The following is a 9205-nucleotide window of genomic DNA, read 5'->3' as shown; positions in this document are numbered from 1 at the left end:
CATAACTTTTATGGACAGGATTTCTAGGCGCAGCCAAGGGCCGGAGGGGGTCTGGTTTGGGGACCAGAGGATTTCGTCTCTCCTTTTTGCAGATGACGTGGTCCTGCTGGCCCCATCTAGCCAAGACCTACAGCATGCACTGGGGCGGTTCGCAGCTGAGTGTGAAGCGGCTGGGATGAAGATCAGCTCCTCCAAGTCCGAGGCCATGGTTCTCGACCGGAAAAGTGTGGCTTGTCCTCTTCAGGTTGGAGGGGAGTTCCTGCCTCAAGTGGAGGAGTTTAAGTATCTCGGGGTCTTGTTCACGAGTGAGGGAAGAATGGAGCGGGAAATCGACAGACGGATCGGTGCGGCTGCCACAGTAATGGGGGTGCTGTGCCGGTCCGTTTTGGTGAAGAGAGAGCTGAGCCGAAAAGCGAAGCTCTCGATTTACCGGTCGGTCTACGTTCCTACCCTCACCTATGGCCATGAACTTTGGGTCATGACCAAAAGAACGAGATTCCGGATACAAGCGGCTGAAATGAGCTTCCTCCGTAGGGTGGCCGGGCACTCCCTTAGAGATAGGGTGAGGAGCTCGGCCATCCGGGAGGGGCTCGGAGTAGAGCCGCTGCTCCTCCACATCAAGAGGAGCCAGTTGAGGTGGCTCAGGCATCTATACCGGATGCCTCCTGGACGCCTTCCTCGGGAGGTGTTCCAGGCACGTCCCACCGGGAGGAGGCCCAGGGGACGGCCCAGAACACACTGGAGGGACTATGTCTCTCAGCTGGCCTGGGAACGCCTTGGGCTCCCCCCGGAGGAGCTGGAAGAGGTGTCTGGGGAGAGGGACATCTGGGCGTCTCTGCTGAGTCTGCTGCCCCTGCAACCCGGTCCCGGAAAAAGCGGATGACGACGACCGACCGACCGACTGACCGAGCTTTAACCATGTTCTCCCACACTGGAGGCATCATCTCCTAGGAGCAAAGTGAGTGAAAGCCTTGGGCAGTTATTGGTGAAAATTTAAAACTGTGGACTTCTTTCCGGATGACTCTACATGTTGCTGACTCTGCCTAATGTGTTGATCATATTTGTCCTAAAAAGTATGCAAGCCATTAATGTGCAAAAATGATGTACAAGCACATTTTAATAAATTTAAACATAATGTAAAAGTTAACTTACTTTAGTAATTCAATTTAAAAATTTAATAAAAATTATTCATAATAGGGGCTGCACGGTGGTGCAGTTGGTAGCACTGTTGCCTTGCAGCAAGAAGGTCCTCGGTTCAATTCCCAGCCTGGGGTCATTCTGCATGGAGTTTGCATGTTCTCCCCGTGCATGCGTGGGTTCTCACTGGGTACTCTGGCTTCCTCCCACAGTCCAAAGACATGCCTGTTAGGTTAATTGGTAACTCTAAATTGCCCTTAGGTGTATGAATGAGTGTTTGGTTGTTTGTATGTTGCCCTGCAATGGACTGGCGACCTGTCCAGGGTGCCCATAGACTGCTGGAGATAGGCACCAGCTTCCCCGTGACCCACTATGGAATAAGCGGTAGAAAATGACTGACTGACTGATTCATAATAGACAAGCGCTTTCAAATAAAACCTTTAAAGTGGGACTAAGATGCATTTTTGCTGACTCTGGGTTTGTTTTTGCAGGTTTATGATGGAACTGTTTTGTGACAGAACTACAGAGTGGCATATTTAAGGCATCCTTTCTCTGTTCATTTGGATCTTCAGTTACAATCAAAACCCCAAATTCAGTTACTTATAAAACAAGAATAAAACAAAAGACCAATAAAATGAAGGAAGTTTAACACAATGATTTATATTATGGTCATGTTATGGCCTACACAATCCTGGGGAAACTTCCAACTTAGCTAAGTATTTTGCTAGAAAATAGAGTGGAAGGTAAAAGTTTGGTTAAAAAAAAAGAAAAGTGCACAAAAACAGGAATAACTGTAGCCGTGAGAGGGTTGTTAAGCATATCCCATGCCTGAGTTTGGAGATTTCCAAGGTGTGGACAGCAGCTGTAGTCAGGGCTTCAGGAGCCACCACACTCTGTTGTGTCGAGGACAACTGTTGATTTTTTGTGTTAAGGCTCTCCTGAACCAGAAACAACATTATAGGTGTCTTACCTGGGAAAATTAATAGAATGTTGCTTATTGATCCAAAGTCCTCTTATCAGATGAAGGTCGATTTTGCATTTCATTTGGAAATTAAGGTCATACAATCTGGGGGAAGATTATAGAGGCAAAGAATCCAAGCTGCCTGAGGTCCAGTGTCAAGTTTCCACAGCCAGTAATAATTTGTTGAGCCATGTCATCTGCTGGTGTTGGTCCACTGTGTTTTATCAAGTCCAAGTCAACAAAATGGTTTAGCAGGAAATTCTAGATCACTTCCATCCTTCCTCTGATGACAAGCTTTATGGAGATACTGATTTCATCTTCTAGCAGAATTTTCCCCCTGCCGACGCTGCCAAAAGCACCAGTACCACCAAGCTAACCTGACCTAATCCTTAAAGATCTATATGGCCTCCATTAAAGCAGCTTAGGGTTCTTTAAGACCCCAGCATTTACAGGCAAATCACCTCGATGCCATGCTGCATTGACCCAGTAATTCAAAAAGGAGTCCAGACCAAGTACTGAGTGGGTATACTGTACAGTAAAGTGACAACTACTTTTCAGTGCGCTCAGATTTCTGTACCTAATCAAATTTTTACATTTCTTTTATGTAATATTTTAATTTCTAAGAAATTTTATTTTCTGTTTTCTTTTTTTTTTACTGTGTCCTGTCCGGCAGAGTATTGCTCAGAATTGTTGTCTGAGTGCCAAGAAATTGCCCAACAGATTTACTTTCACAGGCGGAGCATCACAGCTAATGCTTTAAAGATCTGCTTGATATTTATAAAATAAACTTTATTATAAACTTCTTTGGGAATATTTCAATTGTTACGGACACGGAGACTGAAATGAAAAGGAAAAAAGTAGCTCAAAAAAGAGAGAGATGGGGCAAAAGGAAAAAAGGGGAGAAAAGGAGGAAAGAGTGGAGGAGAGAAAGAAGGATGAAGAGAATACAAGATTACACCCTGCTTGCTTATACACCTGCAGCTGTATTTTGGGTTTTTTTAACAAAATAGTACACGGTAATTCTGAATGTAAAATGTACTTAGTGAGAGGTGCAGCCCAATATAGAACATCTGTGTATCTGTCAACACCTGAAGCTTAACACCTGTGAGTATGGGTGTGGACGCGCTTTTGTATACAAGGTTTCTCCACAAAAATATGCAATAGCGAGTGTGAGGACCCACAGACCTGCCCCATGGTCCCTGGACGGACACTGAGGAGATCCGAGCCACAGACATCCAAAGGCCCCCCAAAGCACAGGAACCCCAGGAGAACCACCGCCGGGACTACCGCAACCCCCTCAGAGAAGAGCAGTGGAGAGTCCCAGGGGAACCACCGACCGGCCCCAGGGAGCCGCAGCGACGAGTCCACAGGCCTGCCGGCAGCCGTCCACACCCAAGCAGATCCAGCCATGGACCCAGAGGCTCAAGACCCCGGGACACCCCCCAAGCAGAGGCCCGACAGAGCCCAGGGGGCCAGGCGCCGGCAAGCAGCCACCAGGAGTGAGCCAGCACACACCAAAGCACCCAGCCCCGGACACCGAGAACCACAAGTACACCAGTGGGCAGAGACTCCAACCACCAGCAAGTAGTGTGGCGGGGAGGAAATAGGCCCCCATAATATGGGGGTGCCTAAGCTGATCCAGGAGAGGGAGCAGTCCAAGACCCAACCTGTCACAAAAAAAAAAAAACAGGCACAGTCACTCACAATCATCCACTCCCATACACATAAAATCACTCGCACCCAACGTAAAGATAGACAGTTTTTATTTTCTGTTTTCTTTAGCTGTAAACAATATTCATCAATTAGAAATAAACATTTGATACATTTCAGTTTGTGTAATAATCTATGAGTTTCACTTTTTGAACTGAATTACTGAAAAAGAATTTAGATAAAATTCAAATTTATTTATTGTTTGCCTTTATTTTGTTTCCCCTTAACAGCTTCAAGTTAGGTACTACTTAGCTTTACGTAACAATGTGAAGGTTTGTGCTTAATCCAAGTTTTTATACTCACAAATTCTCAACTACAGCAAACCACTGACCTCACATAAACAAACACACCTTTTTCTCAGCCTGGTCCCTGTTGGGTGTTGGCTAATGATAGCAACTCACGCTAGATGGATAGCCAGGCTGTGCCTCTCTTCGGAGGTGAAGGCCATATTAAAAGGCACAGCAGTATCGCCATACCATTCTTTGGCATGCTGCTTGGCCTCTTTGCGTTAGTCACACTAAACCACCCAGGGAATACTTTCTAACATTTCTGATCTCCGTCCTGCTACTCCTGGCCCTGAGAAATCAACAGCCAGGATTTATAGATTTGCCTTAGATTGGCTGTCCCGCATTCGTACCCCCATAAATACTTTTACAGCTCTGCTAATGCTACTGTTGGGAATAAACAAGGTTACAGCCGACAAGATGAGGCGGAGATTTAGCTGGCAACTAAAGTGTGGGGCAAAGAGAGATGAGTAATAAGTGGTGAAGTCAGAAAAGCAAGGGAGGGACATGCATTGGGGACGAGCATTTTGTAGCTTTGAAGGTTTATTTTTTACATATCTACATAATCTTTCCAGTGCTGAATTATACATGCCTTCAGACAATTTTTAAGCTTCCTACAAGCTAAAGTATGGTAGCAGGATTCGGCTTTCTGTCACCCTGCATATATACATATATATATATATATATATATATGTATATATACATATATATATACATATATATGTTTTCTTAATTCATATAGGATGAATAAACAAACATCTTGGTTTAAATAGAGCTGGTGACCTTGGGCATAGTTTTTAAAGACATTATGGATTAATTATTCAGTCACATTACTTTAGTTCAGCTTTAAATGCTACTCGTTCAGACAACTTCATGAAACTTGCAAGATTTAAAAGCATAAAATATGCATGATCAAGCCATCACTCCCTCCATAATGAATAAGCATACATTAGAATTGACACAGTCACTCCCTGCGAGACTTGTTGCGACTGTCCACATGCAGTTTTTAGAGTTGACTAAGCAGTGCATGTCATCCCCACTATTTGCGCCTTCAAAGTCAGCAAAAGCAGCATAGTTAAGTTGTTCCCAACGGGAGGAAAATTCAATGGGTCGCATCAATTGTTTATGAGGGTTCCAGTTCAGAAAGAGGTCAACAACGGGGACAAATCGATTGCATCAGAGAGAACTCATGTGTTTTCTGGAATCTGTTTTGACAGACAGTTTGTTCTGTATTCCTTATATTATTTCATTCTCTTTGAGAAATTAAAGCTGCGCTAGCTGCAATAGCAAGAGGTGATGCAGCAAGCCACCTCAACAGCTGTTAAAAATGTCAAATTTAAATCTCACCACCAACAATGCTGTCTTGCATATCATTATTATTAAGACTTTTTGGACAAACTCAATTATGGAACACATTTACAACATGAGGTGAGAATTACCTCTTCATGTATAGCTGAACAACAACTTTGTTTTCTATTAAATAATGCATGTTTAAAGAGGTTTTAAAACATTTACATATATGTTTAGGTTATTATGTAGGTGTAAACTGTGATGAACTGGCAACCTGTTCAGGGTTTGCCTGTTGTCTGATGGGTATAGGCACCAGCCTCTCTGCGACCTAAAAGGATTAGTTAGGCATAAATCATTATCACACAGATGTAAATGCTAAGTATGATAAATTTTAAGGCGTACAAGTTGAAACCCATACTCAAAAAAATAAAATAAAACATTAAGAGTAGAAAATACAAAACAATAAAATGAAGTGTAATGGAAAAAATAAACAACACGACTTTAAAGGACAGCATTTCAGTAGCTGTTTACTTGTGCTTTTGTCTTAGCTAACGTATGAACTGTATGAGTCCTCATCTCTCCAATTGTTGTTGTTTCTTACAATAAATCAAATAATCCAATTTTTATCCAATTTATTATCCTGGGACAAGTCTTTCCAGAGAGACTTTTTTCTTTGGGTGAGGAGAAAACTGTCCTCTTCACCTGTTTCCTGCACATTTCCTACACAGTGGGTCTTTGTACCAAAAACGCTCTCTCTATCCTTTTTAGCATAATAGCATTAACGTCAGCATAATAGACAAGAGATCCAACACAATGATTTATTTTTTAATTGTACAGATGCTTACCTGTTACGTTTCAGGACATCAAATTAAGCATTTCAAAAGTATTTGTACATAAAATTTAGACTTTGTAGGTATTATTTTAGATATAATTTAAAGAGGAAGTTGATTATAGTTTAAAGGTTTTCCCCCTCCAACTGTTTTCACCACAGCAAAAATACAAACAAAATACAAACATGATGATACAATGATGAAATAATTTCTTCTAATCACATTTAGAGAAAAACACTTCTGAGTCATATGGAAATTGATACTTTGAGATGACAAATCCCACATAGCAAGTGCGAGGTGAAGGAGATGGGATTTTCTTTAATGAGCATGCACCAAAACCATGTTTAGTTTAGTTTTTTGTCTGCACATTGATGCAAAGTATCTGAACTATGATCTTTGATGTAATATTTTAACATTTCTTTCTTTTTAACCCTATAGTTTCCATTCATTTCATTTTGCATTGATTTAGTGCCACTTCACAACAAATGTGGTCTCGAGGCACTTTCCAAAAAAACTTGACCTGTTTTAGCCTAAGGCTGTCTATATGAAGTTTTCACTTTATTGTTTCTCCTGGTTTTCATAATCTATTTCCCTGCTTTCTTTATGTAAGAGCACAGTCTGCTTACTTATATTAAAACCCTTTAACTGAGTTATGGTGGATTCTGTTGTAACAAAATGCACAAGTACAGTGATTAAGGGAGTGTTTTGAAAAATTCAGCAGTAAAACTGGTAAAATTACAAAGTTGAAATTCTTGAAAACGATATTTCCCAGAAGCCCCTAACGGTTAAGAAAGACATAAATGGTGTCTCTAGGGGCATCTTCAGAAGGCTTATGGGCTGAGGAATGGTAATGTCTCAAGTTTAGTAAACACGTCCATCAGTTTAAAAAAAAAAAAAAAGCAATATGAAGCTGAAACCGAAGGCTGATCCTTTTAAAAGTCCTGAAGCCTAAAATACTAAGTACGAAAAAGTGTGCATATGTATTCAGCACTCCAACAGCTAAAGTCCATCGAGCAAACAGACTGCACACCTGGTCGAATCCGAAATATGAAACATATTATCGTGATATTACTCCTGGGTGAGTTGCAGTATTAAGCTGAAATGAAGCCTGTGCAAAGCCAAGGCAGAGCATACATCTTTATCTGTGTCCACTTACAAAAGGTTATCTTTCATATTGCTCAAATGCTACCTGATAAATGTCCTGGTAACTCTCAATATTTCAATGGCGGGTGGCACATTTGTCATCGTTGGGATGGCGGGCAAAGTAGGGCACAGATGGGAACTTCTCCCCTGACGGTGGTGTTGCAGTATAAGCTGCGGGTCGAAGCAGACAAGCGCATGTGATTGATAAGCCTGCGTGTGCCAGCGTTTTTACCAGAGGCAGGCAGAGCTCACAGTCAGGACTAGGACCTAATGAACTGCACCGAGCGACACACAAAAAAGTTAACACAAAACTGTACTTAACTATGAATTTGTAGCTCCGAAAGGTGATGTTTTAAAATTTATTTAACACTGTTGCATCTGTGGTGTAGTCAAAGCTCAAGCCGCTTACCAGTGTTAAGGTGTACTGAGGTTCAGAAAATAAGACCCTCTCATAATCATTTCTAGTTTAAATTCTTTTTAACGAGAAGCAAGAGATATGGCCAGAGTCACTGTAGTTTTCTCCAGCTGGCTGAAGCATAAACATCGGTTACTGCACACTGCTGGTCACCTGGCTGAAAGGAGTCTACAACACTGGTTAGGCAGCTGACTGCAGGGTGCAGATAGCCCAACTAATTTATCAGCTAATATCAGCTTGTTATACAATTGTATTTCACTACAAAGAGAAAAAGCTTAATAGATCATATTTGGCACAATAATCACTTAAAAACAAAAACTAAATTTAGCGGATCAAAATAAATAAATGTCACTGTTACAACTAGTGCTGCAAATTTCTTTTTTTACTTTCAGTTGAATTTTAAATACTTCCTATTTAAAAAAAAACATTGTATTATTATTTGTAATACTTCTTTGAAATCAAATTGGAATTGGCAGATCAGACCTCAAAGGAAACAGAAACTGCCATCTCTAAATATAAATGTTATATTATTTTAGCAACCGTAAAAAACATTTCTTTCTCTTGTTTTAAATAAATCTAAATCCATGGCAGTTTTACTGAAGGTTTTCATATCAAGAACCCAACCTATACCAACAGTACTTCAACGGAAAAAGGCCCATATGTTCTCCAAGGCGATGCCTTATTGATTGACAGCAACAAATTAATCTTTGTTTGTGCCAAGAGAGTAGCAACTTCAGTTATTCAATCTGAAGTCGCTTTTCTTTGTTTAGTTTGGGTCATATATGAGCCAGGATATTAAGGTTATTACCATCTTAAGCAGTTGTTACAAATCAAAACAAAGATTAAGAGCTTTCAAGAAAGTCAGTATATGTGTTTCAACACGCTAGTGCTAAGAAAAATAAGTTAGAAGCATTGTATTAGGACACAGAATTTTATAATTTTAGAAAAAAAGGTTAAGTGATAACAGAACCTCTAGCTGCGACTAAAATGTTACCGAATATATTGTTGCCATGACCTGATTTCTTTATACTCTCTGTCTCTAGTTGGTAGAAAAATAACCGAAACAATGTGGAAAACTCCTTCCAACTAAGGGTTATATTCCCATCTAATATTAGACACATCATCTAGAATATATCTAGATACACTGTCATATAAATTCACCCATTGTGAAACATGGCAGTGGCAGCATAATGCTGTGGAAGGACAGGGAAGCTGGTCAGAGTTGATAAAAAATGGATGGAAGTAAATACAGGGCAACCCTGTAAAGGAAACCTGTTAAAGGTTGCAAAAACAACTGGATTGGAGGTTCACCTTCCAGCAGGACGACCGTGAAACATACAACTACAAGGATTTAGATCAAAGCATAGTCATGCGTTAGAATAGTCAAATTAAAGTCCAGAACCCAATTGAGGATCTAGCAAGACTTGAAAGCTGA

Source organism: Girardinichthys multiradiatus, chromosome 21 (assembly GCF_021462225.1).
Source record: "Girardinichthys multiradiatus isolate DD_20200921_A chromosome 21, DD_fGirMul_XY1, whole genome shotgun sequence".
Taxonomy (NCBI): Eukaryota; Metazoa; Chordata; class Actinopteri; order Cyprinodontiformes; family Goodeidae; genus Girardinichthys; species Girardinichthys multiradiatus.
This window is presented reverse-complemented; position numbering follows the sequence as displayed.